We start from the raw sequence: 27,180 nt of genomic DNA, 5'->3' as shown, positions 1-27,180 counted from the left end.
CCTCCCTTACCCCTCTCTGCACCCTTCCTCCAGAATAGCCTATATTTGGGGGGGGGGGGCAGACAGAGTAAAGGGGCCAAGGTTGCAGCCAGGGAGCAGGGGCAGGAGCAACCAGGATGCAATGTGGGAGATGGCAGCTGGGTATGGCTCAATTCCTGTCTCTAGCCTTGGTCCTGGGTGGTAGCAGAGCTGCAGTAGGGTCCCCAGCTAGGTGCTGAGCCATGCTGGGGATGGGGCTGGGAGCTGTGGCCAGGGGTGGGGCTGGCCTGTGCTCCCTCTATGCCCCTGTGGGGGGTGACCCCCTAAGGAGGTGTGCCCCACACTTTGGGGACCTCATTTTCCATGCAAGATACTGCTAGAGCAGATGACCAGATCATCAATGTACAGTAGTCTAAAAAGCAGACTCCCCTTCTTCTGCTCCTACTGCCTCACTTTTTCTGACAAAACCCTCTTTAAATAGTATGTACTCTTCAAAATCATTAATTTAAAAAATGCACAGGGTTTTTCTGATCACCAGTGGATGGCAATAAAGGTATTTTTCAGTATAGCAAAACCTAAGGCCTAATCCTGCAATAAGCTCTGCTTGAGTGGACCCAAACATCCAGCAAAGCTCATCTCCTGTGGGGCTTTGTTATGGCACAGGAGTCTGCTTATGCACATCTGATTACAGGATGGGGGCCTAAGTAAGGGCCCAATCCTGCAGTGATTTATGTACCTGTAGTTCCATTGATCCCAACAGCACTTTGAAACATCTGGATCTGATTAATGTGAAAATGAGTATAGACAAATTGTTGTCAAATGCGTAAAAAGCAAATTGTAAACTGATTAACCCCCTCCCCTAGCTTCTTTTGGTTGTTTTACCTCTAACATTAAGAGGCATTTATATAGTTAAAATGGACTGAACACTGTTCCCACTTTTGGCCTGAATGGTTAGCCAATATTTTGGGTCTGCTGAGGTTATTTCTGGCAGGAGAAATTATTTGTATTATTGTGGTGCTCAAGAGACCGAGCCATGGACCAGGACCCCACTGGGAGCTGTGTAAACAGAAAAGATGGTCCCCGTCTCTCTCTCCCCCCCCCATTGACATATAAGACAGACAATGGATGGATATTGACACTCCAGCAGAGAAGTAGAAGGAGACAATACTGGTCTACATGGCAAACAGTGTTTTCAGCATACCAGCAGGCTACAAATCAGGTATTGTATTTCTTTGGTGTAATAGTGTTTATTCACCAAGAATGTACACAAGTTCCTGTTTCCCCAAACACAGTGGAAACAAAGAGGAGGCAGTTTCCTTACTCTCAAATTCCAAGCCTGCCTTTCCAGAGGGTTCTGTGCCACCAGCATCTGTATCTCCCTCTCAGGGCCACACTCTCAACTGCTTCTCTGTCTGACTGAAGGCTTTCCCACCCCAACACCCACACATCTGCAACCAATCAATCACCTCACCCCTACCTTTGCAACTAGTCAAAGGAAAACCCCTCAGCCTATGTAGCTTAGCTTCTGATAGGCCTTGCCATGCAACCCATTGCCTTGGGTGGTGGCTTCCTATTGCTGTCAGCTACCAGTACATGAATGGCATTGAATTGGTCTTTCCATTTAGCCTAACACATGCTGTGTGGGTGTACGTGACAGCCGTTATCAGTTCCAGCATAATAGCATATTAATCTTTGCCAAACATTGGATAATATTATGACAGGCCTGCAAGATGCTGAGGGGCAAAGCGTTCATGCTCTGCTAGATGTGGGGCAGGTACACCATCAGGCTTGTCCCTCTGTAAAATCCCTTCTCCATTAGCAAGGTGTGGACACCCGCCACCCCACCCCAAATACTCTTCTAGTCCAGTGCAGTTAATGGAGTTGTTTTTCCTAAAATGCCCCATTTCTAGCTGTGCGGAGGCGTGACTAACACTTCCTCTGGGCCACGAGGGGGCATCTACGTGGGTGGCTGTGCCCCGGCCTCTCCAGCGGGAGGGGGAGCTGGGGGCTAGCTCAGAGCTTGACCCTTTCCTAGAGGTGTGGGGGGAGGAGCCCTGGTCTCCAGCCCCTCGGCAGAGTGACCCGGGGGCGGCTGGGCAGACGCAGGGGAGCTCTGCCCACGCTGCCGGGCTGTGGCCCCGGGGGAGGCTGCAGCGGGCGCCCGGCTCCTCTGGGCGGCAGGAGGGGATTGGCAAGCGGCAGCTTCCCCCTCCCACACGGCCGGCTCGCTCTCCCCTCCTCCAGCCGCGGCAGGTCACCTCGCTGTGAGCGCGGCTTGGCGGGGCCGCTTTGCGCAGTGACAGGCAAGGAGGCGGCGGCGGCGGCAGCGCGCGGCTGCTCTTCTCCCCGCGAGCGGGCGGGCGGGCGGGCGCCAGGGGTACTGACTCCGGGGCCGCTGCCGAGCTGGGGGCCGCCGCCGGCGGGCTGCGCTGACATTGGGAGGAGACGCGCCCGGAGGGAGGCGGACGCTGCAACTTGTCGCTGCGGCTGCGGGCAGAGGGTGGGTGACCGGCCGGGTCTCGCTGCCCAGCAGCGCCGCAGCTCCTGGCTTCCTCTCGCAGTCTCGGCCAGAGGCTCCGGACTATAAATAGCAGGTTACTCAGCTGCTGAGTGACAGGCGCCCCGGGGGAAGCGCGGCTCGAGTCTCCGCGCGGCAGCCGCCCTGCTCCGAGCCAGGTAATGACCGTGCGGACGGGCCGGGGCTCGGGGTCTCTGGCTGCGTGGGGAGGGGACCAGGGTCTGGAGGGGGGCATCTCAGGTGAAGCCTCCGTCCGCCGCTCCAATCAAGTTTCTCAGTGTTCCGGTGCTAACCGAAAAGCAGAGCCCGGAAGATGCCCCAGCCAGGAGCTTTGCAAAGCCTGTCTTCCGGGCTGGGCATGTCACCTGCCAGCCCGGCAAAGCCCCAGAGCGACAGAGCTGCTGCAGGCGCGGCTCTGGGGAGTTTGTTCGGGGCTTGCAACTACTTGGGTCAGAGAGAGCGAGCAGGGGCCCTGGGCAGCTGCTGCGCTCCCCCCCCCCCCCCGTGGGTGGAGGTTGCTGCTCCCTTCTGCCCACTCATGCCTGCTCTTGCCCCCTCACGAGGTGCGGGTAATGTTGTGGGATCTGCCGCCCCTTCTTTATTGTCACCCTTTCTTTCCCTCCCCGTTGGGACTCGAGGCAGGGGGTGGATGGGTGGCGATCGGTGGGTGATTCCCCTTTCTGCCCCCCGCTGCTGAGGAGACTTGCGGCCGGGTACCAAACAAGGAGGTTGCCCGGAAAAGGGAGACCAATTCATTGCTGACGATGAGCCTAGTTTGCAGGCTGCTGCGTATAACTTATTAGCAAAAGCCGCTGGGGGTTCCTCTCACTTTTAATGCAGGTTTTGAGCTATCTGATCTCCCATGTGGTACCGGATGCATTTCATCAATTAATTTCAGGCTACATATTTTTCTTATCACCCCTTCAGCAATGGCAAAACGTGCTCCTTTAAAATGTGGCAGTTATTTAAGTCCACTAATCATGGCATTTTTTAATGAGTGATTTAAAATATTTAAAGTTTGATACCTAACTGGTTATGTTGAGAGTAGAGTCTTCCTCCTAGTGGTTTAATTTTTTTAGACCGGTAACAGAGCTGGCATCCTCTAACTATGTTACAAATGGTTAGGTGTTAACCAGCATATACTCCAGTGTAGTAGCCGTAAAAAGCTAAGCCACTATATATAAATAAGTTGAAGACAGTCGTGACCTAAAATAGTATCAACCAGGAAGGGAAGATAATGAGACTTAGTCCTTGTACCACTGCTCCTCCCACAAACTGAGGCACAAATTATAAAGTAATGTGAATGTGGCCCTGTAATGTATGAAGTTCTCGGCTTGCTGATTTATAGTACATATTAATTTAAGTATAGTGACTTAAAGTTAAAGAAATTGAAAACATTTTCATGAAAGTTTATAAAATCATGATTTCATCTAACATGTATTTATCCTTCCATCTTTCTTGTCTGGAAAATATTTATGCTTGTTTAATTACATATACTGAAAGCTGGCTAATCAGGTTGGTACAAATCATATTAAAATTTAGGGTAATATTTCTAGTCTTCACTGACTACATATGCACTCCACATCTGTGTTTCAAAGGTCTTTATGTTTCAAAAAATGATGTTATATGTATATAAGTCTAAATGACAAATATTGGCAATATTCACTTTAATATCCAAACACTAATCCATTTTATAGACTAATTACTAGCCAAAAAAAATTTTTTTTAAAAAGCATTGGTTGAAATACAGAAGCATATAAAAACTTAAATTGTTGGTAGTGTTTGTTTCGAAGGGCAATCAATGTCTCCTACTGATTTGTCTTAAATTTATGACATAGATTCTACTTGAGACTTTTAGCTCTATCCTCGAATTCAGGAACTTGTATGGGATTTTATGCACACAATTCCCTATGGTATTATTTGGAGTTACCTATGCAGGACCAAATCCTGCTTGCCTTATTCATGCAAATAGTCCCACTGAAATTAAGGTACTAGTCACAAGATTAAGGTGAGCAGGAATTGGCCCTGGTCAACCAGGCAGTCCTATCAGTGTTAGAGGAGGTTGTACACGGTTTAAGTCTGGTCAGAATTCAGCTCAGAAATATCTTCACATTGATAAGAGATTTTAATTTATTTTTGTCTTGACACAAAATCTAATATGGCAATATTGAGAGAGCAGAGAACTCTGAATTCCACTCAGTGCACTTGGGAACCTATATGAATTTCACTTCTCAGCTGACTGTTGAGCAGAGGTTATGAGAGAAACTATTTTGTCATATAAATTAGAGAGGGAGAACTTGTATTAGTCTTCTCTTGTCCCTCTCCTGCTAGTATATTCTCAAATGGTTTGTCCAGTTCCAGTTTTAAATGATTCCAGTGATGGGGGGGCTTCCGTTACTTCCCTTGAACTTTTATAAGTACAGTAGCTAGAAATTGGTATGAATTCACAAACAACAAGTTAAATACCCATATACAATGCAACTAGTTGCACAGATTTTTAAAAAAAGTAGAATTACTTCTTTGTCTTATTTTTCATAAAAACTGTTTCTACAAAAATTGTTTTATAAGCCAAATTTAATTAGACATGTAAGGAGAAGGGTCCAGAAGGCCCTCTCACATACCCTGGTGTAACTTCATTGTTAAATTGAGTTAATCCTGATTTACACAGGTGGAAAGTGAAAAGAGAATCAAGTCTAATATTTTAAATAGGCCTCATGAGAAAGTCTGACATACTAAACCTTTTCCCCGTTACCCTCTAGTGACTATTGCCCATAGACATTTCTAAGTTTCACTTATTTTCACCACTGGAAAGGATTTTTTAATGAGAACTCATAGACAGCATTAGGTATAGTTGTATAACTGGCATACTATAATATTGAATGCATAATATAATTTATTGGGTTCATTTCTGTGACCGGCTGAATCAGTATTGCATGATCATATGCTGTTGTGCAGTAACACTTTTTAAAAACATCATTTTATATCCTTGGTAGATAATTTTTATCCTTTAAATATCATACTTTTAAGGCATTTCCCATGTTATTAGACCTATGTAATGCATTCACAGAGGTGGATGTGCTCACTGAGAATTTTTCTAGAAAGCATTCTGTAGATATTTAAAGGTGAAGAAATAAAAATAGTAAAATGATCTTATATCTTGTCTGAATGGGGAGCAGAACTAACTTAACAGGTTTTTCTCTTGAAAAAGAAAGTGTTCCTATATATTTGTATGTACTGTGTCATAATTTCACCAGTCTTCTTATCCCATTGCTCCTGTGTGTATCTGCCATTGCAGTAAATCTGTCAAGTACAGTGAAGATGCTAATTTGACAAGTATAATAGAATTTGTTAATAACAGTTGCGTAACTGCAGTTTTTCTGGTCATTGTAAGAGGTAGTTGTATAATACACTATGATTAATAGGGTTGCATCTGAAGAAGTGAGGTTTTTTTTACCCACGAAAGCTTATGCCCAAATAAATCTGTTAGTCTTCAAGGTGCCACCGGACTCCTTGTTGTTTTGATTAATAGGGAGAAACTCTTGTAGGAAATGAGATTTTACTGTATACAGATTATGCTACATATAAATAAACTTTCACTGTATACAGTTTATGCTAGGTTTTCATGTAATTTTTTTGTAGTTATAAACAACATTTCTAGCAGTATAGTGGTACCTAAAGCATATTCTAAGCTTATAGGTCAGGGTTGTGTTTTCTTTATAAAAATGACTTTGAAAAGCTCAATCTGCATTGTCAGTGGATGAGGATAAATATGTAGGGCCTGATTTTGGCTTGCACCATGTATAGTTATTTACACTCAGTTTGCACAGAAGTAAAACAGTAACAAATCAGAATTGTAGTGTTGTGCAATGTGGGAATAAAGGCACTTTCACTCTGGTTTGGTAGTGTTTTTAATCTCACTTAGCGCATGTGTAAATAGCTACACATAGTACCTGGCATTGGGGAATCAGGCCCATAGAGTGAAATTTTTACCAGTATAATGGTGTAAATATGGAATAATTCTCCACTGGTTTTAATGGAATCAGACCAGTACACACCGTTGGAAAAGGGAACAGCATCTGGCCTCAAAAATTTAAGTAAAAAGAACTGGAGTACTTGTGGCACTTTAGAGACCAACAAATTTATTTCAGCATAAGCTTTTGTGGGCTACAGCTCACTTCTTCGGATGCATAGAATGGAATACACAGACAGGAGATATGTGTGTTCCATTCTATGCATCCGAAGAAGTGAGCTGTAGCCCACGAAAGCTTATGCTGAAATAAATTTGTTGGTCTCTAAAGTACCACAAGTACTCCTGTTCTTTTTGCGGATACAGACTAACACAGCTGTTACTCTGAAAAATTTAAATGACACTTGATGTTCAGGATAATTGCAATCCAATACTGTTAGTGATCTTTTTTAGTTATCCATTCAAGGGAATGTCTTAGATTGTCAAATAGAAATTATAAACAGTGGGGATTGTGTGGAAAGAATACCTTCTTGTCTATAATCAAAGTAACTTGACTACCTTGTAAAGTTAAACTGATTTTTTTTAAATTATGTCAGATGTACTATTTATGGAACTTCTTTGCCACTAACTGTCATGACAAACAACTAGTGAGGCTGCTGTAGGACTGTCACATGACACAGCCTAGTTGTGCAAATTGGCAGCGATAATGATAACATTTCCTGTGTGGGGAAAATTGTCATTCATGCTGATCATTGAGCAAACTTTCTTTAAGACATGTACAACAGCTTGCATTTCAGCTTCAGAGGGATTAGGCTTCTCATTCAAAAATGATAAGCTCCCATGATTGAACACTAAAACAAAGGAATATGGTACACATGTAGAGGTAGCAAGTTGGGATAAAACAATTAAATCTTTAAATTTGAAATAAACTCTAAAAAGAGAAATTAGGGAGGTCAAGGCTGTGCTTCTTAACCACTGAAAACTATTGTTAGTGGTTATTTTATATCATTTTTAATATGGAGAGCTGCTAAATTTGTAACATTCTAATTGGTATATCTATTAAAAATCTTCATAATAAATCATGTATACTGAATATTTAATAAATAGAATAAAAAAATCCAGGTTGGATTTTTACCTGTGCACATGGAATTCAGGTCGTCTTCAACTTTCAGGTTTGTCAGTGCCCTCTGGTCTTAAATTTATGAAATTGGAATGATTTTGTTCAGGTGAATATAGTGTTGTTTTCCCCTGTTTTTCAAACAATATACAAATATGTTGACTGCTATTAGTATGAAAACATTTTGCTTTAAAAAAGATAGAATTTTCATGTTCTGAATCTGTCAGATACTTGGAACATAAATACATTCTACACTAGATGGCAGTATACAATACTAAGAAGTCTTAGGTCATTTTAACTGTAACAAATCCATTAGAAACTATGGGTAATGTTTTCAGAAGCAACTAACTGACTTAGGAGCCTAAGATTTTCAGAAGTGACTTAGTCTAAGTGCCCAAATCTTGTTCACTTTCAGTGAGACTTTCACCTCATTTTCAGTGATGCTCAAAAGTACCACTTCTGATAGTCTCTTAGGTTTCTAATTGTTAGCAGTGTAGTTGTAGCTCTGTTGGTGCCTGGATATTAGAGAAACACGAAGAGCTCTGGGTAAGCTCAAAAGCATGTCTTTTTTACCAAGTTGGTCCAATAAAAGATATTACATCTCTTAGGTTTCGAAGTCACTTAGGTGCTTTTGAAAATGTAATTATATTTATTTTAAAACTGTGTAGACTTGAATTTTTATCAGTCAATACAATTAAAACCAATAAACAGATGAGACCTGATTAATATGTTTAGTAGATGTATTGGGCCTGGTTTTAATTTATACTGTAAGGCCCAGTTTATACACAAACTCTTTGGACTGATATAACTGTTTTGATTAGGGATGTGATTGTTCTGCTGAAGTACTTAAACCTGTACAGTCCCTAATGGGAATGCAGTTATACTGGTAGAAAGGTGGTGGATACCAGTGTAGCTTATTCCCATAATGTAAGGTGAATAAGCTGTACTGCTAAGGCACCTTTGTACTTGTATAGGGGGTATTAAAGGGGTATAACTTGAGTGTAAAGGGGGCTTGTCAACATACACATCTGGAAGTGTAAAGGGTCTTAAAGTGGGTGTATCTGCAGTCCCCTTTATGCTACCAAAGCAGTGTAAAAGGGATTTAGTGTAAATGAAAATCAAGTCCATTGTTTATGAGATGGTAATACATTCTTATTAATATGGCTTAAAGTGCTTCCAGAGTGCTTGCAATGTCTGATTACATGAATCATCAGAGAGGAAGATGAAATAAGCACAATGCTGTGTACAGGTTTGGTCACCATAGGTAGGGAAGAGAAGGACAACTAGGATGAAGAAAGGTTTGGAGAGAATTGTGCATGAGAAACATTTGTGCAAATTATGTACAGCCTTGAAGACTGAGGCTACGGGGCAGGAGGGGAAGATATGATTATGTAAGCACACAAATGGGTGCTATGAAAGTGATGATTATTTTTCATTAGTAATACATCTGGATTTAAGTTGAAACAACCATTTTAAAAACAAATAATTTTAAGTAGCAAGATAAATACAGAATGTGAGGGAATCAAATTGACTAGAAATCCACAAGTCAATGTGTGTGGCATCAAATGGGTGATGGCCTAGAGATCTTAGTCCTGTCTAACAACATAAAAGCAAGGACCAGATGACCTTAACTGTAGGAGTTCTATGCCCAATCCCTGAGCAGCATTATATTTATATATATATTTGCAAGTAAACTTGTATGTAATCGCAGCTTGATCGAACCCTGTGAATACTTTTTTAATAAATTGGATTTTAGTTCTCTGACTTAGATTTTTGCTTCTTATAGATTCTAAGAGAAACTGTTCAGACATTGGGATTAAGTCTTCACTGGCTGTCAAAATATATACATATGTGTGGTACTTTGCACTTAACATTGGACAGTTGGGGCGGGGGAAATGGACATGTTTCAGAGCACATGAAATGCTAAATCTGTTAACTGAAAAAAATCTCTTTAACGTAAAAAGCAATTGGATTTTTCAACACAGTGTTTAAAAAAATGCACCACTATCAGAAGAAAATAGATACATGTAAAAATGTTTAGTGATCAAAATGCCATGGTTCCCTGACTTTACTGCTAGTACGCTAATACATTTTACAGCTTCAAACTTTGGTAATCCTTGATAGCTTTTAAAACCAGATTCTCATGATGGTGCGAAGGATGCACTTGCAGAAAATAGGTTTTTATGGGGTCAGATATTTCTTTTGCAAATAAATACTTTTGCATATGTAATAGGTTTTTGAAGGCACAATAAGTGAGTAGACACTCTTGCAGATGAACCATTGATGCAGTTTTTTGAAAATTCAGCCTTAATGTTTATAATCTATTATCTGCAGCAAAGAAATCTTTGTTAATTCTCCATGCCAGCGTAGGAGACTAGATGCTGCTTGTTGTTGCTTGGACTTAAACAGAGCTAACAAATCACCACTCTGCACCATTTATTTAGTGTTTGCAGCTTATTTCAGTACTCTTGCTTGAGTGGCAGCCTTTGGTTTTCTTGGGCAAACAAACTGGCACAGCTGTATACTGATCTTTGCAGCACACATTGGATCTATTTCTACTCTTACTGAAGTCAATGGAAGTTTGCCAATGGCTTGAATGAAAAGAGGATCATGCCTAAAGGGAGATTGGAGCTAAGGGAGCTCCGAATCTTATAGGAATGGCTCCTTGCAACCGAAATGCTAATAGTTATTTGTATTTACACAAATTTTTTTTGTATTTCCAAATTTTTTTTTTCTATACTAGCCTAGGAAGGTACATTCATTATAAATATTTAAAATATCTAAGCCAGCACTGGTTCAGTTTATTGAATGACTCACTGTCTCAGAGCTATCCGTGAATATGTATTAAGTTTTATATAAACAAAAGAAAACAGAATTGGCCTGTTTTGAAAACAGTAAAATTATGCTTACTCATTTTAAACTTGATTAAATTACCTCCAGCTTAATCAGTTTTGGCACATTACAATAGATTGACAGAGTTGGGCATCTCGCCTGAAGCTACGATCTATTTTGTTTCTCCTCTGTCTCATTCAGTTAATCAAAACAAGATAGTGCAGGTAAAAATAAAGTGGAAATTCACCTCAGGTTTGTGGTTCACTTTTTAATAAATATATAGACAGTTAATAACTTGCTGCTCCTGAACTACTCTAATTCATATATGTTTATGCTTTTTTTTGACTGTTTAAAATAATAATAAACATCTACCACAGGCCCAGGGAAAATCCCTTATTTTTTTTGTCAGAAGCTGTTTTGGTTCCATAAACTCAGTTGGTAGGCTTCAGGACTCTATTTCTGTGATCTAAAAGAGCAGTATCTCCCACTATTGTTCAGAGCTCAAAGTAGAAGTGTTTTTTCTAATGTGGAATTCAAACTACTTTAAAACAAATGCATTATCTGCCATGGTTAAAGGCAACAAGGGACAACACTAGTAGTCATGACCTTAGTTTCCAAATTACATTTTTGGAACACTTTTTAATTGCCAGTTCTGTTAAGCTAAATAATTCAACAGCGCCTTTGTTGTGCCATCAGCAATGCTGTTTATATATCTCCTTTCCTAAGTAATATGCTTAGGGCCAGATTCTGACCCTGTTTATAGTGGAGCAAGTCTGTTGAAACTAGTGAAGACACTCTGGATTTACACTGGTTTAAATTAAGGTCTGAATCTGGTCTTTTGTCTACTGCTAAAAGTAACTTAATTAAAAATAGTTTAAATAAAAATTAAATGGAGGTCATATTCTGTCGCTCCTAAAAAGTTCATAGTGGAGGCAGCATGGTCCAATGGATAGATAGGATAGAACTCAGATGTGGCTTCTGTTCTCAATGCTGTTGCTGGCTCACTGCAAGACCATGAGTGCATCACTCAACTTCTCTGCCTACGTTTCTCAATCTGTAAAGGGGAATGGAGATAATGATACTTAGCCATCTTTGAAGTCTATGGGCCAGATTCAGATCTCAGTGAAAGCTACTGTTTTAATGGTAGGTAAGAGAGCAGGGCCGGCTCCAGACCCCAGCGCGCCAAGCGTGCACTTGGGGCGGCATTTTGCCGGCAGGGCGGCAGGCGGGTCCGGCGGACCTTCCGCAGTCATGCCTGCGGGAGGTCCACCGGAGCTGCGGTTCCAGTGGACCTCCCGCAGGCATGCCTGCGGATGCTTCACCGAAGCCGCGGGACCAGCGAACCCTCCGCAGCTGCGGGACGTCCACTGGAGCCGCGGGACCAGCGGACCCTCCGCAGTCATGCCGGCGGGAGGTCCGCTGGTCCCGCGGCTCCGGTGCACCTCCCGCAGGCATGACTCCTTGGGGCGGCCAAATTCCTAGAGCCGCCCCTGTAAGAGAGGACCGAGATGGCAGAGTACCTGGAGCCACTGCTTCTTCACTAGACAGGAATGGAATCAAGGAACACCAGGCCTAGGTGTGGAGGAGGGGCTGGGAAGCAGAGAGCCTCCTGTTCACCTAGATTTGAGCTGAGAGAAGGTGTCCAGGTGTGAAGGTGTATACATGCCAATGTAAATTAAAAGAATGAACGAGAGCAAGCATGTGCACACACAGGTGCAGTTTTCTGCTTTCAAAAGTAGCTCAAACCCTATTTAGAACTTAAATTTGCGCTCTTCACAGGTTTTGATTTTAATAGTGCAGAAATTGATAAGCTAGCATAAGCTGAGCTCAAATCGTCTCATGCTTGGCTGCTTCTACTGGTCTTAGATCAATACTATTCTTCCTACACTTCCTATATCTGCTTGATCCAGAGAGGGACTCCCATCTCTTTTATTTGAGTAGGGTAACAAGCTATTTCCCTCAGTGAGTTAGCAGATCCCATTAATGTGGGACAACCCCCATTACCAGGATGGGGGCATGTAAGGCAAATGCTGCTAGCTTGTTATAGCATAGCTTTGAGTCAGGGGACAAATGCAATGTCACAAGTATCTTTCATCTGGACTAGTAGGAGTCTGGTAAATTTTTTCAAAGCTTGATGCACTATATGTACTGGCCTTGATACTGGCCCCCACTCTTCCTGTTGTACGTTGATCTGGCAGCACAAATCAGGACAAACGCTATCTTTACTTGGAAGTTATCTCAGTGTAGAAATGCACAGAGGTAGAGTATTGGTACTATGGCACTTCCTTCCTGTCCCTCAGCATAGGAAGAGTATTGGGGCATATCTGGGGGAAGAGGTCATGGCAGGAATGTCCTTATGCCTGGGTTATTCCTGGCTGCCTGAACAGGCCTTGGGATCATAGGCAACTGAACATAAGTTAGAGCATCTTAAGGGGTACTCTAGCTTACACTGGGGTACCTGGCCTGGCATCTGGCTGGACTCAGAATCTGGAGGATGCAAAATGGCCAGGGGTGGCTCCAGGCCCCAGCACGCCAAGCATGTGCTTGGGGCGGCATGCCGCGGGGGGCGCTCTGCTGATTGCCAGGATGGCGGCAGGCAGGCCGCCTTTGGCAGCATGCCTGTGGAGGGTCCGCTGGTCCCGCGGCTCCGGTGGACCTCCCGCAGGCGTGCCTGTGGAGGGTCTGCTTGTCCAGCGGCTTCGGTGGAGCATGCCTGTGGGAGGTCCACCGGAGCCGCGGGACCGGCGACTGGCAGAGTGCCCCCCGCGGCATGCCGCCGTGCTTGGGTGGCTCTAGACATTTCACCGCCCCCTGAAAATGGCAAACATCTCCCTCCCTCCCTTCTGAAGCATGAGTGAGTTCAGTGTCAGCCCGGAATCAGGGTCACTCTGTATAAGATTTAATGTGTTGATTTGGTAGGCAGATCTTTTGAGAGTAGCCTGAAAACCTTGACTATAAAGTATCCAACCCATTCTATCTCTTGATTTTATAAATTTAAGAGATACTGTGCTCTGTGGAATGACAATAGGGAAACAGTCCTCAACATTTGAACAGCAGAATATTTCATTTAATAACAGTATCTTGTATATGCTCTAGAAGATGAACCCTTACGCCATTTTTCTTTTTGAGATATTATTGTACATTGTGAATGTCTGGTTAAACAGATATCTTTATAGTTTTTAAAATGTTTGTTATGCATACCATAACATTTTAAAATAGAAATTAGTCTACACCTAATGCCAGCAACCTCACTAATTACTGCCCGGTCTTGAGTTTGCCTTTTCTCCAGAAGACTATTGAGAAAATTGTGGTATCCAAACTTCTTCAACATCTCCCCTCTGCCACAATCCTGAGTTCATCTCATGCAGGTTTCAGACCTGAACATGGCTCAAACTGCCTCCTGTTATCGATGGTGGTGGCTGCTTAGAAGATGTACTTATTTCACCCTTTTTCTGGTGTATCCCTCTAACTTCCTGGCTTATGATACTCAGCTGTGGGCATATAGGTGATGTGGGAGTCATAGGTAACTTGTTCTTCTGTGGTCGCACCTATCCAGGCAGAAGTTTCTGCCAATGAGGGCTGATGGAACTTACACAGTAAATGAAATTCAGAGCTTGAAGGTTTTACATGTTTACATTAGTTTATTAATTATAGTACTTCAGACAATTAAAAAAAACCCAACCTTATCTCATATGAAAAATAAAACTAAGCCTCAAACCATTTGTCCCATTAAACATGAACTCTCAGCGGAGAAATAACAATGCAAGTAGGTTCAGAAATTTCACTTGCAAGAAAAAGGCCATGCATGCAGCATCTAGCACTTATCAATGGCTAATGCCGTATAAGAGCAAAAAAAAGCCCTAAAAGAACTACCGAGTAGCAGAGAGATAATACAACTAGCATACACATTATGGGTAAACAACTTTATCTGCTAGCGGCAAAGAGCCAACTGGATAGCAGAGAACATAATATAGCTAATCCAATTAACCTATTTACAAAAGAAACAATACAAAATTTTTTGACACACTTGCAAGGAAAAATGGTTTCCTCAAAAGCTCTTCCTCCTTTTCACATTTTCACTGCAGTGTAAAAAAAACAACAACAACAAAAAAAAACCTGAAATATTCTCATATCTTCTAAAATGTAGAATCTTGGTCTTAAACTACCTGACATTGACTGAAACACACACACTTTAAAAAAAATATTTTTTAAAAAAATAGGAAATTACTCAATTTGTACTGATTTTTTTTTTTTTGCAGAAGAAGACTAAGCTATGAAGCTCCATGATGGGCTGCAGCAACCTCTCTCACGTTAGAGATTGTTTTAACCCTGTTTCTGCCCATGGGACTGAGAACAATTTTAAGCATATAATGATTTAATTAAAAATAAAATCAGCAATTCAAAACACAATACTTCACAAAATTTTAACTTTTTCTTGCCAGTTTCTTGAGATAGCTATTACGGTCAACAGAAACTGCCTCTCCATAAACATGGAAAAATCACAAACATGCCAGGATAAAAGTCTGTAAGTATGAAAGACAATTAAATATGTGGTTCCTTAGCATGCAAAAGTCCCGCTCCCCCAAAATGTGGAAGCAGGAGATTAAAGGCACATTGACATTTGACATCCACACAGATTATTAAAAATAGCATGTATGACACAATTCAAAACCACCCAGGAAAATGCACAGCCATTAAAAAAAAATGACGGTACATAGGATATGTTGTGAAACGTAAAGTGTATGGAACACAGTGCATGTAGTAGAAACAGGGAAGAGGTTAGCCAACAATTTCAAAATTTGAAACAGATACATTTTGGATTCTGTGGAATTTGGCCCATTGAAATCATTGGGAATGAAAAAATCCTTTCAAAACAGGACAACCTTAAGCTAAAAAGATTAATGAAGCGAACTGATTTTTGGACAAGTCCTCTCCTACATGGAAAAATACTCATGTAGGACAGAAAAATCCAAGAATTTCTATTTGCATTTTCCATGGTGGTATTCTGGTGGGAGAGGGGATGACTTTTTTTTACTGAACCTGAAAAATCTTAGGAGATCCATATGCAGACAGTGTAAAACTCCACAGAGTTTCTCATTAGCTCCCCGATCTATGCTGTCCTCAAAACTCTCTTGGGTTGAGGGAGGGAGGGAGAGTTCATACAGTATTTGTGACAGTGGGTATAATAATGTAATCAAGGTTAGCAGTATTCTTATTCAGTGATCCTTCATGGGATTGGGTTTGTAATGTCTCAGTGATCATCCTCCCGGCTCCACCTCTACCCACTTGAGTATCCTGATCACCACAGAGCTCACAGAGAGAGACTGCCATTGGTGTTGGGTGGGGTAATGCTGCAGAGCCTGACTCTGTTGTCCATCTGTGCTCCTAACATTCAGAATAAGTAAAAGAGATTAAGGCAGTTACTACAGGATAAAAGAGATGGGGAGAGGGAGAGAATTAATTAGGAAATTTAGCACTGCCGTTTATTCAGCTGAATGGAAGGGATGGGGAAGGAAAAGCACCTAGAATTCCAAAGCACATTTAAATATATTCCTAAACCTGGAATCCTGCAATTGTCAACATAACCTAAGAAATTCAACCATAAATCTTTAAAAATCCCTGTCTTTTGGAACTGCTGCATCATCATCTTAAGCTGAGTTCAAGCAAAAAGTAGTAGAGAGCTGGTTTGATTCAGTCCAGGCTATGCCACTTTCTAGTGGCATAGACCAGGGCATAGCAGAAAGTCTGCCCAGACACCTGAGACAAATGCAAGACAGACACACGCACACATCTCCCACTTGGCCAACTGATGCAACCTCAGCTGTGTTTGGCACTGGCCAAAGAGCACATCCAGAATGAGTGCTTCCCCAGGCCAATCAATTTGACTGCTCACTCATGTACTGGTGTCTGTCCAAAGATGCTGAACCTTAAAACTTTAAAACCTATTTTATCTTATTACTATGACCTAAATTAAAAACCACTCCATTTTACTTTGAAGACCTCTCTTTGAAACATTCTTGCATGTACTTGGTTTCCGAATATCACTAATAAATAAAAATTCTGTTTAAAACGTGAGATAACATTTTCAAATATTAATACCATTTTTATAAATTAACAGTAATTCAAAGGATGTAAATCCTTATAGCTTTTCACAAGCTACATTAAAATGTAAAAGTTTGAAACATCGAAACATAAATTTAAGGAGTTCATTGGTAAGCATTAAACATCAAAGCACCTTTATGCTTTTCCCATGCTCATTCCCATGAATGAGTTACTTTTAGATATTTTTAAAGCCACCTTTCTGTCCTCCTGCAACTCCCTTCATTAAAACACTCCTCTGCCATTATACCCACCAAGAAAAAAAAAAGACAATAATTAGACAAACTGGCGTGCTGTGACCCCTGCTTTTTGTGTTGTGCATAGTTGTTTCGTTGTCCCTTTGTGCTTTTTACATCTGGTTTGGTGCATACAGCCATTGTCTATGGTCACATACTTAGATTGTAAGCACTTCAGGGGCAGGACTATCTTTTATTTTGGGGAGCTGGGGTGGGGCAGAGTACAGTATATAGTGCCTCGCACAGTGGGACTTTGATCTCTGAAGTGCACAGGCAAACTGCCATATAAATAATCTGCCATTGCTGTAGTAGTTATTTAGCATTCTCCAACTGCACTGAGAATTGGATATACGTAATACTTAACTGAGAGGTGTTTTTTGTTTGAGTAACCTTTAGAAACAGCACTATGTACAGTAATTCATTGACGTAAGTAAATATACCATGCCGTTTATGGTAACTTCTACAGGCTAAATGTATGGCCTCTAATTATCAGAAGCCATTCAGAACTTCAGAGATCAGTGAACACTCAGTGCCAGTGACTCAAAGGTATTTAGGCACCTAAATACATTTGAGGATCTGGGCCTCACTCTCTGAGGGGACGGAGTTCTCCAGTTCTCTGTATTATGTCTGCCAGAAATGAGCGCACACTGAAACTCTGGATCCAAACACTCCCAAAGTTTGGAAATGTTTGAATCCACATCTAAACTTTATAGGTGGTCCTATCAATTATGTGACTGTATCTTTCTGATTCAGAGGACTTATTTAAAGTGGATTCCCTAAAGTACAAGGGCTCAATTTTCCTGTGGGAGCGCACAACTGAGCATATGGTGAGAGGCATCAGGGAGCAGATTAGTTACCTAGTTCTGTGCCAGTCTGTCCCTGGCACCAGCAGAAGATTAATGTAGTGGAGCACTGCCTCCATCCTGTCCCTAGCATATCCATGTGCTAACATAGGGGCACATGGGATCCCTGGTGTGTGACCTGTCTCCCCTAGATTTGTCACTGGGGGTTCCCCTCTGCAAAGAGGATTCTTTGCTGACTATCAGTGGCCAGCACCCAGCTGCTTTGCATTGTCTAAGAAATAGTATAAGGGGACCAGATTGCACCTTTGAACTTGACCCCAAGAGCCTATACTGTAAAGGATTTGGATTTCTTCACTCTTAAATATGTGTTCTTGTTAATATCCTGTTTTCTGTTTCATAAATAAACCAAGCCCTACTTCTAAATCATTGTTTAAGAAATTTTTAAAGGTTTCTTCCCCAAGTGGATTCCCTTTGTCTATGGTTGCTAACTCTGACTGAAGCTATTCTGGGAGTTCCCCCCACCCCAACATGATGTAATGTCATTAATTGTACTGTACCTATTAAAATCTCCTGGATTGCTTTCAATAGTCACTGGGAGAACAATGCTGATTCTAGTAGACTCCTGGCCAATCTGGGAAGGTTCGCAACCCTATCTTTTGTCTCTTCTTTCTTCTGATTGACTTAAGACACAAATATCAAATTTGCTAGTGTCTCTTGCTTCCTTTGGTTGCAGACTTTCAGTTGTTTGTCGCCATCCCTTGTTGTTTGCTGATTTGGCTGTGCAATAGTATGATGGAGACTGCTTTTAATGCTCTGCGGAGAGCTATAAACTGTGACCTCCACAAATCAAGGATTACTTTGAATTCTGCTCTTCCAGTCTTTTTTTTTTTTAAAAAGACACTAAATAAAGTAGAGAAAAGAGTACTTTTTATGTCTTCAGAAATAGAATTTTTATTTCAAGCTAAATACAATACATTTGAGTTTAATTAGTTCAAAATAAGATTTTCAGGTGAAAAATGTTCTGTTCCTTGAAGTGGAGTAATTGAAAGCTGATCCAGGAATATTTAGATACAGAATTTGGGAAAAATTCTGGTGACTTTATGTAGAGAGTATAACCTCATTGATAGTTGGGTGGAGGGAAGACAAAACTTAGGAGCTGATCTAAAGGGTCGAGTGACTTTACCGCAGTAGGTTCATCTTGGAGAAAGGGCATCCTCCGTGGGAGTCAAGAAATATTGGAGAGTTTTGTACGGGAGCGGGGGATTGGATAATTGAATGGAGGGTAAAGAGTGATTTAAAGAAGGATTTGTGAGTTTTAATGTGAGGTGGCCTTAGTGAGAATGGGAAGGAGGTACTTTGAGAGACTAGAGAGCTGTACCCTGCCCGACCCTGCAAGGTGCTGAGGGCATCTGCTGTTCATTTAAATCCAATGAGATTGGATTGGTCAGGAAAAATGGCCAGATGGAGCTGGGAGGTGTGCAGGATTAGGCTTAGTCTATATTTTTCTTGTATAGAATACTTGTATTTAAAGTCTGCAACAGCATATTCAAGTAAACTTACATAGGTTACAATACTTGCTGTAGCTAGCGCTGTATGTGTAGTGGGACAGAGATGAAAAAGAGTGCATATATGCCAAGTTTCTGAAGAAACTAGAACACAGGAAAACTGGGAGGTTCAGCTAGTGGAAGCTATAATGTTGAATGGATGGGTTTTCAGTTTGGGGCTGACAGTAACCTTATTCAGTGCAGGAAGTCTGTTGTTCTTGTGCTATCACCTCAGAACAGTTTCCCAACCATTTTGAGGCTAGAAAATAGGGAAAAATAAGGTCAGAGCTCATGGAGGACATTCCATGTAGGATCTTGAAGAAGATGATGGGGGATTTTGAACTGAATTCTGAAATGGTCAGGAAGCTAGTAAAGATTTCTGAGGATCGTGAATATCTGTTTCTCCCAACTGAAGAGATGAACCATTGTATTTAATAATTTTATGTCCAAAAGTTGGGATTTAGGGAGATTATAAAATTATATTAAAATAGTTGAGAACAGTCAAAGGCATGAATGTCAAAGGATTGCTTGAAGAAGTGTCCAATGAGAGCACTGTTTCAAACCTCACGCTGGCAGACATTCGTGAAATATACAGAAGGAAAAAAAGATAGTGGCTACGTTGAATAAACAATCATGACAGGAATGAATACCGGATTGGAGCTGATGGGGGCAGAGAGATGAAGGTGCTCACCAATTAGTATAGCGAGTCCCTGGTATACGTTGGGGCTGTGTTATTGAAAAGGGCAATGGATAATGAAAAGTCCATCCCACCCCGCCTCTTCCCGCTCCCCCTACACCCCACCTCTTCCTGCCAAGTTCTGCCCCATCTCCGTGCGCGCCCTGTCCCTACTCCTTCCCCTTCCCCCCAAGCCTTCTGCATGCCTCGAAACAGCTGATTTCAGTGGGGAGGAGAGGGAGGGTGCTGACTGCCCACGATGGATATGCAGATTGGGACTGACATGGAACTGACTCAGATCATCCCCTATTGATGAGCGACAGATATGCGAAACGACAGATAAGGGGGAGACGTATACCAGGGACCTCCTGTAGTAGGAAATTCGTTTTTTCCTGTTTGTTTACAGGAAATTGTGGCAGAGTCAGGAACTTAAGAGGAGGAAAATGAGTTGAAATGAGGCAGGGGTTATATCTTTTGACATCTGCCGCATAGAAATAATTCCCAAGATTGACTTTTGAAAATACGTGGCCAAGGGAAAGAGTGGTGGGAAAGAATTGTAGAAAAGGAGGAGAAAGGAAAAGCCTTAGGGAATAATGTAACAGAAGAGGATCTAGTGACACAGAAGTGACCGTAGTTCATTACAAAACTGTAGTGGTTAGATGAGATGCCAGAGAACCCAGATGATCTAAAATCATGTTAGGGTTGATCGTATCAAATATAATGATGTGAAGCAGCAGGATGAGGAGAGCAGGACAGATGGGAAGATCATTGACCAAATGTTCTAGTACCAGGAAAGTAGCAAATAGGCTGGAAATGACCAATGAGATTGTTTAGACAATGAGAGAGGAGAACGTTTTCCAAAATGCTCTTCAGAAAAGAGAAGATTGGACATAGGATGGTAATAGCAAGGGAGAGGATGTTCACGAGATAATGACTAAATATTTAAAATTATCATCATTTCGCCTTCCAGGAAAATAAAAAGTGTCAGACATCTGCTGCCAGCGACACACTCATGAACAGTTTGTATTGATTTAAATGTAAGTTGGTTGTACTGAGGGCAGAATTTGGCACAATATAAGGTTCTATTGAACCTCTTACTCATTAGTTTGATTTAAAAAAAATCAGATTTAAAACAAGGAAAAAGCACATTTGCAAAAGAGAGAGAAATGTTTTCAAATGAGAGTTTCTACCTCTTGCTTAGTTTCCTTTTGCTTGATCTGGCAGTGAATTCTTAATCCTATATATGACCTGAGTCTTTTGCCATGTGGAATTGACTGTGATGTCACCAAATCAGCATTAGGAGTATGATTTCACTGCAGAATACACCTGGTGGATAAGATGTGCTATGAAGGATAATATGGAACCAGAATACTGTCAACAAAGAGCATTGCACCGAACTAATTAAGGAGTATTTGGGTAAATGCAAATAGAGCTGATACTTTGCTAATATTGCAAAGACAACTATGAAGAGCCTTTGAAAGCAAAAGCTATTTTAAGTATTAGATATTTAAAATATCTTCCCGAATACCAAAGTCTCCCTAAATGTAGTATTTTAAGTACATTTAAAAAGTACTAATTATTTTTTTGAAATAAATTTCTGTACTTGTATGTAAATTAGGTAAAACGTAGATAAATCCAGTCCATCTAATTTATCTGTATATACCGAAAACTAATTCTTGGTGATTAAACAAAACCTCCTACAAATCATAATTTGAGCATAATGCCAAATTTTGTTATCCAGTGACATTTTCCCCCCTGAGGAGACTGGATGGATAGTAGGATTGAGTCTCTGTTCTGCTACAGACTTATTCTGCAGGTCACTTAATCTACTCTGTGCCTCAGTTGCCCATCTGTAAAATGAGGATAATGCTTCATAAAACCTCTCTGAGGTTGTGAGGTTAAAATCAATTAATGATTGCAAGGTCCTCAGATACTACAATGATGAAGGCTGAGTAAGTATCTAGACAGATGAAGATCAGCACAACACATTTATACATTAGTCCCTGGATCAGGCAAGCTGCTTTTCCAGTAATTATCTTTAATATTTACCAATTCTGAAGGATATCAGAAAACTTAACTTAAATTAGGATATATACAATATATGTAGTTGCTACTCATGAAATAATAAGAAGAAACAACAAGACATATAATAAACAGTGGAATGCTTTAGTTTCTTTATTGCTATGTAGTGTTACAAAACAACCAATATAATATAAATCTCAAACTCAGCACTCATTTCTTTTACTATAGTTTTCCTCAACTAAGCTTGTTTTTGCTAGTCTGGATCTGGTTATTTGGTGTCAGGAGAAAGCCATACCAAGAGTTTTTATTTGTGATTGTTTTTTTCTTTATTTTTTATTACCAGTGTCAAGGAGAAGAGCAAAAGTACAGCACACAGCTCATCCAGATAGTTTCGAGCTCCATTATGTCATCATAACCTCGCCTGTATTTTAGGTTATCTAAATCAGCTGAGGTAAGAGGGGGAGCTGTGTGTTCCTTATCTTTACTGTGCTGAAATGCTTTTCTGAAGGGCTGTAACCAGGGCTGGGTGAGCAGGGTAGATGCCTAGGATGCAAAGCTGCAGGGGCGGAAGAATGGGATGGGAAAAAATGGTAGGAGGTGCAAATATGCTTTCTTGCCTTGGGTGCTAAAATGCCTAATTACGGCACTGGTTTTCTACCCGAAAATCTGTCCCACGTGCCTTAAACAAAACTTTTAGCCTGAATATAAACTTACTCTGATGCTTTTGCATAATGATCCAGTACTAGATTTTACTTATTAGAAAGTAATTATAGAGGAAATTTTTATAAATTTGGAGCATTATTTTAAGTGGGTTTAACATTTCCTAAAACATATGCCTAGAACATATGAATGTGAACTTTACAATTAGGGCACAAGTTAAGACTTTTGTTGTTGTTTTGTTGTTTTTTGGTGTGTGTTTAATAGGGCCGGGCAGGAAATGGTTTTTCCGTATTATGAAAATTTTCCGATTCAGCATCAAGAAGGAGAGAGAGAGACCCAACCACCTTAGAATACCCAGTGGCCTGGTGGTTAGGGCACTCACCTGGGATGCTGGAAATCCAGCATCTGCTCTGCCAGATTTGGACCAGGGACTTGAACTTGGGTCTCCTACTTCATATGTGAGCGAGTGCCTTGACTACTGGGCTACAGAGTCTCCTGTTGAATCTGTTCTAATAAATATTCATTGGGCCAATGAGAGAGACTGACTGTATAGCTAGAGCCCCATGTTTTTTTGAAAATGCAAAATAGCATGTAACAAAACAAAAAACTTCACCTTGCTGTGATGGCTCCTGTCCCATGTTGCTGGGCCCAGCACCACACTCTGGGTGTTGCAATCTGGTGCACTGGGTTGTAGCACCCCTAAGATTTAGCCTGGCCACCCCTCTGGTGGAGGAAAGCTGGGCTAAACCTGAGTGGTGCATGGGGTTGCAGTATCAGGTTGCAATGCTGGGAGCTGGGCCCAGCTCCACAGGAAAGGAACTGCCACTGTAGGATGAGTGCAGGGCAGGCTCACTCTACAGCCCTGCCCACCTGAGGAGCCATCGGGCAGGACCTAATCTCCTCCCTTATCACCTACAGGGCGTCCTTCCCCTCCCAGGGCCTCCTGACCCACCTCAGGGGCAGGACCTGACCACTTTCCTCCAATCTGCTCTAGTCCTTGCTCTACCAGAGTCAGACCAGGGCCTTGAAGTTGGGTCTCCAACATCCCAGATGACTACCAGGCTATTGGCTATTCTGGTGTGGATTGGTCTCTCCATCTTGAACCTGATAAACCTTTCCTGATGAACTGGTATGTTCCCACAAAAAGTTTTGGTTTTGATGAATTGGCATGGTCTCCCCCTCCCCCCAAAGAAAACCCCAACCAAACACCCCCACTTCTAAAATTAAAAAAAAGTCAAATTTCCTAACCTGCTCTAGTGTTAAAAATGCATTTGTTGGATAACAGAAGACACTGATGAAAATTCCCCATAAGTGAATTGTTACAGCAGCTGTAGGATGTTTTTAATGATCGAATTGCTACCTTTCTACATCTAAAAATCTGTCAGATAAACTTAGAAAAAGATGGATGAAAATATTTTATAGATATTGAAAACCCAGGTTAGTGTAACATTTCATTGGTATCCAGACGTCTGTTAATCTGGATCCAAGCTGTCGTCTTTACAAAGAGTCGGTGACTGGAGGTTTTGTGAATGACATTTTTGTGTTCATTGTTTAAGAAGAAAATAACACATTCTCTGAAAACTGCAACTGTGCAGTTTCCTGAGCCAGAAAAGTGCACTACTAACCAATGTTGTCAAATGGATCCACGTCCTTATGTTGAATGGTTGGGAGTGGGGGAATCATAGTCTGGAACAAAACAAAAAAAAATCAGACAAACATATCAAGCAAAAACATTGTCAGCCAGAGCACTGCAAAATAGAAACTTTGTGTAAATTCAAGCATCTGTTGAATAGTTAAGAAAAAGTACTGATAATAATGTCATTAATAATTTGTTATCTACGTAGGATCACCAGTACATTTGAAGTATGGTATCTTATTCTAGCTTCCCAAGGAGCTATGACTATCCAACCATTTGAAGATTGATTGAGACTCAAGAAAGAGTAAAGTCAGAATGGGGTTAAATTGTACAATTAATATCAGGGCAAGCACCCCTAAAAGGGAGAAGTACTGGGAGAGTCTGGAAAGAATTCAAAACCTTACTTAGCTTCAAATAATTTGAATTTGTGTTTGTTACCTACCTCATGGAGGTGTTGTGAGGATTAATTGTCTAAAAAGTGCTTTGAGAACTTTGGAAGAGAAGTCTTATGTACACTAAAAATGCAATATATTTTTATTAACTAAGTATTTAATTTTGCATTACTTTTAATATCCAGTTTATTATGAGGGACTAGATTCAGCCCATAATTACTCCACCTTTCAGAAACATAATTCAGGACTGTGTCTGTCGGGAGGGTTGTTGCAGAAGTGCAGTGTTTGCTTCACTTGGGGCCTTGCAGTGAGCTAGCCTACCCATCAGTTTGAAGCAATAGTGAGGGAGGGAATATAGTTGTGGTGGTGGTTGGATATTTTGAGTAGGGGCTCAGTCCTATGGCCCAGGTCCAGTAAAGTAGTTCTTAAGCATGTATTTAATTTGACTTCAGTGGGACTATTCACATGAAGCTTCTGCTCAAGTACAGTGCTGAGCTGGAACTCATGTGCATGTGCCAGGCAGCTGCTAGTGGGGCTCTGATTGCCACTGGTGATTGTAACCTAGAAGAACTATCAAGGGAAGGCTGTGGAACTAGTACCATGGAAATGAATTCTGCAGCTGGCACAGAAGAGTGTAAATTGTACCTCACAGGGCCAGTGGGGAATGAACCAAGACTTAGTGTTGTATTTGCCAATCTCTTTGTGTTGTGATTTTCCCCCCCCGCAGAAGTTGTAATAGCTGAATGTTAATCTATGTGTTTCCCTTAAGAATGCTGGTGTACTGCTTTTAAAAAATGTTTTCCAGCTACTGTGTGTTTTATTGTGATACCTAAAACAACATAGAGGAAACCCCTCCTTTATGGGTATTGGGCCACACCCTTAGGAAGTGCACATCAATTATTGACTTCAATGGAGCCACCCAAACTTACACCAGTAGAAGATTTGGCCTGTCATCTGTGACTATGCTAGCCTATGGATTTCTGGGCAGTAGTAATTCAATCTCATTTAAGAAGCTTGTTCCCAGATCGATTGTTTATCTTTTTTTTAAAGCAATGTGCAGAACTACCAGTCAAAACTAGTAATCACTTCATCATCCATGGAGATTAAATTAAATGGGAGAGAATGCAGCTGTCTGTGGGAGCTTTGCTCAATTAAGGGCTGCAGAATGTGGCCCCAAGCTAGCATTCCTTTTATTTTTTTTTATATGCGTAAGACACATAGTGACAGGCATTTTGGTGTGGTAACATTTCAGTATTATGACATGCATTTAAATTTGTGTGGACTATTTGCTTAAATGTATGTTTAGTCTTTCACCTAATCTGTTGTCATACAGAATAAACTTATAAAGAAAGCAGTTAATACATTCTTCCTGAATGAAGCCCAAAGCAGTTGTCTTATTTTGTGCTAATAATGATTTGTTTTACAGTGAATAAACATCAATAATTCTGTTTACCCCAAATTAACAGAATGAAGTGTCCTAGAGTTTTTTTCCCCCATCTTTGTTTGATCTGTGGAGGCTGATGACAAGTTGTTTGTGAAAAGATGGTTCAGTGCCACTAAAAACCGCAAGGCTATACAGAATCTTGAGGTGCATTGTCTTGTTAAGGCTCTTTTTCTGTTAACTAAATAGTTGTCCCAATCTTGGGTTGCATTTCAAGGGTGGAGTGCACGAGGCACAGTTCTGAAATTGAGGAAAGGAGGAGGCAAAAGTGTCTCTTTCTGGGCATGGCTGGGGCTGCTCTAATTTATGTTAGGTTTGACAAGCTGCCTAGAAGCTCCTCTGCTACTCCAGAATATCCAGAGCGTAGTGAGATCTTGCCATATCTCCTCTCTTGTCCATGAACCAGATCCCAGCCATCTCTTTGTGAAGCAGGGATGGCGTAGGGCCATTATGCTATTGGGGACATAGCCCAGGGGCTGTCATCTTTACAGCCCCTTACCAGTATATGATCTTCCTTTTGAGGGGCTGCAGCAGAACTCTGATTAAGGACCAATACCTTTAATTTGTTTTGAACCTTTCAACTCAGTGCCTCCAAGCACTGTAGAAATTGATATTAAAACTATATACATAAGCATAAATTCATATATCATTGATTTCCCCCCCTCCACCCTTTTCACAGAACACAGGAAGATGAACATATTGTAGGACAGGAAGTGAAGAATAACATATCCATTGAAATGGCATGGGAAACTTTAGGCAGGCATCATGTAATTAGCCAGATTGGATTTTGACCAGGACACTAGAATTGACACCTTTATCTGTTGAAGAATGCCAAGTAATCTTTAATAATCAAACACTGTCTCTTAAAAATTTTGGTGTATTTGTTCAGAGGGCATCATGCCACTTACTGAATCACCAAACATTATATTTTTTTACTTTTAGATGGTCACAAAAAACCCTTTCCATCTTGGCATAATGCATGATCTAATTGAGGCTTTTTGGCTGCCCTCATTGTGTCAGGGAGAGCCCTTTTGATGTCTTTGCTGTTAACACATAAAAACTTGATTTTTTTTATATGTTCCCAAAATCTTGCTGTTGAGGCAAAAGATTATTGAACTCTCAGGTTCTAAAGTAAAATATTTTTTGAAAAATAAATGAAAATATCACTGATAGTGCCATTTTCATCCTTCGGGAAATGGAAAATTACTTTATCTGGAAGGAAATAACATTTGGAAACATCTGATGCTTCTACAACTCT

At 41.1% G+C, this 27,180-nt stretch overlaps 1 protein-coding gene across 9 annotated transcripts in view; it reads left to right on the top strand.

Moving 5' to 3' along the window:
* Positions 1–1,966: 1,966 nt before the first annotated feature.
* The window catches only part of INPP4B (inositol polyphosphate-4-phosphatase type II B), a 554,905-nt gene continuing 529,691 nt past the window's right edge, over positions 1,967–27,180 (top strand). For 2 of the 9 annotated variants that reach the window (XM_039539756.1, XM_039539757.1), the window contains exons 1-2: positions 1,968–2,655; positions 22,137–22,244. The gene's annotated coding sequence lies outside the window, so the exon portion shown is untranslated. Of the gene's footprint in view, positions 2,656–2,913; positions 2,947–20,741; positions 20,809–22,136; positions 22,245–27,180 lie in introns of those variants that run through there. The other 7 variants (XM_039539758.1, XM_039539752.1, XM_039539749.1 and 4 more) reach the window with 6 other exon arrangements.

The sequence above is a fragment of the Mauremys reevesii genome, linkage group 5, assembly GCF_016161935.1.
Source record: "Mauremys reevesii isolate NIE-2019 linkage group 5, ASM1616193v1, whole genome shotgun sequence".
In the NCBI taxonomy this organism is placed as follows: Eukaryota; Metazoa; Chordata; order Testudines; family Geoemydidae; genus Mauremys; species Mauremys reevesii.
This window is presented reverse-complemented; position numbering and strand designations above follow the sequence as displayed.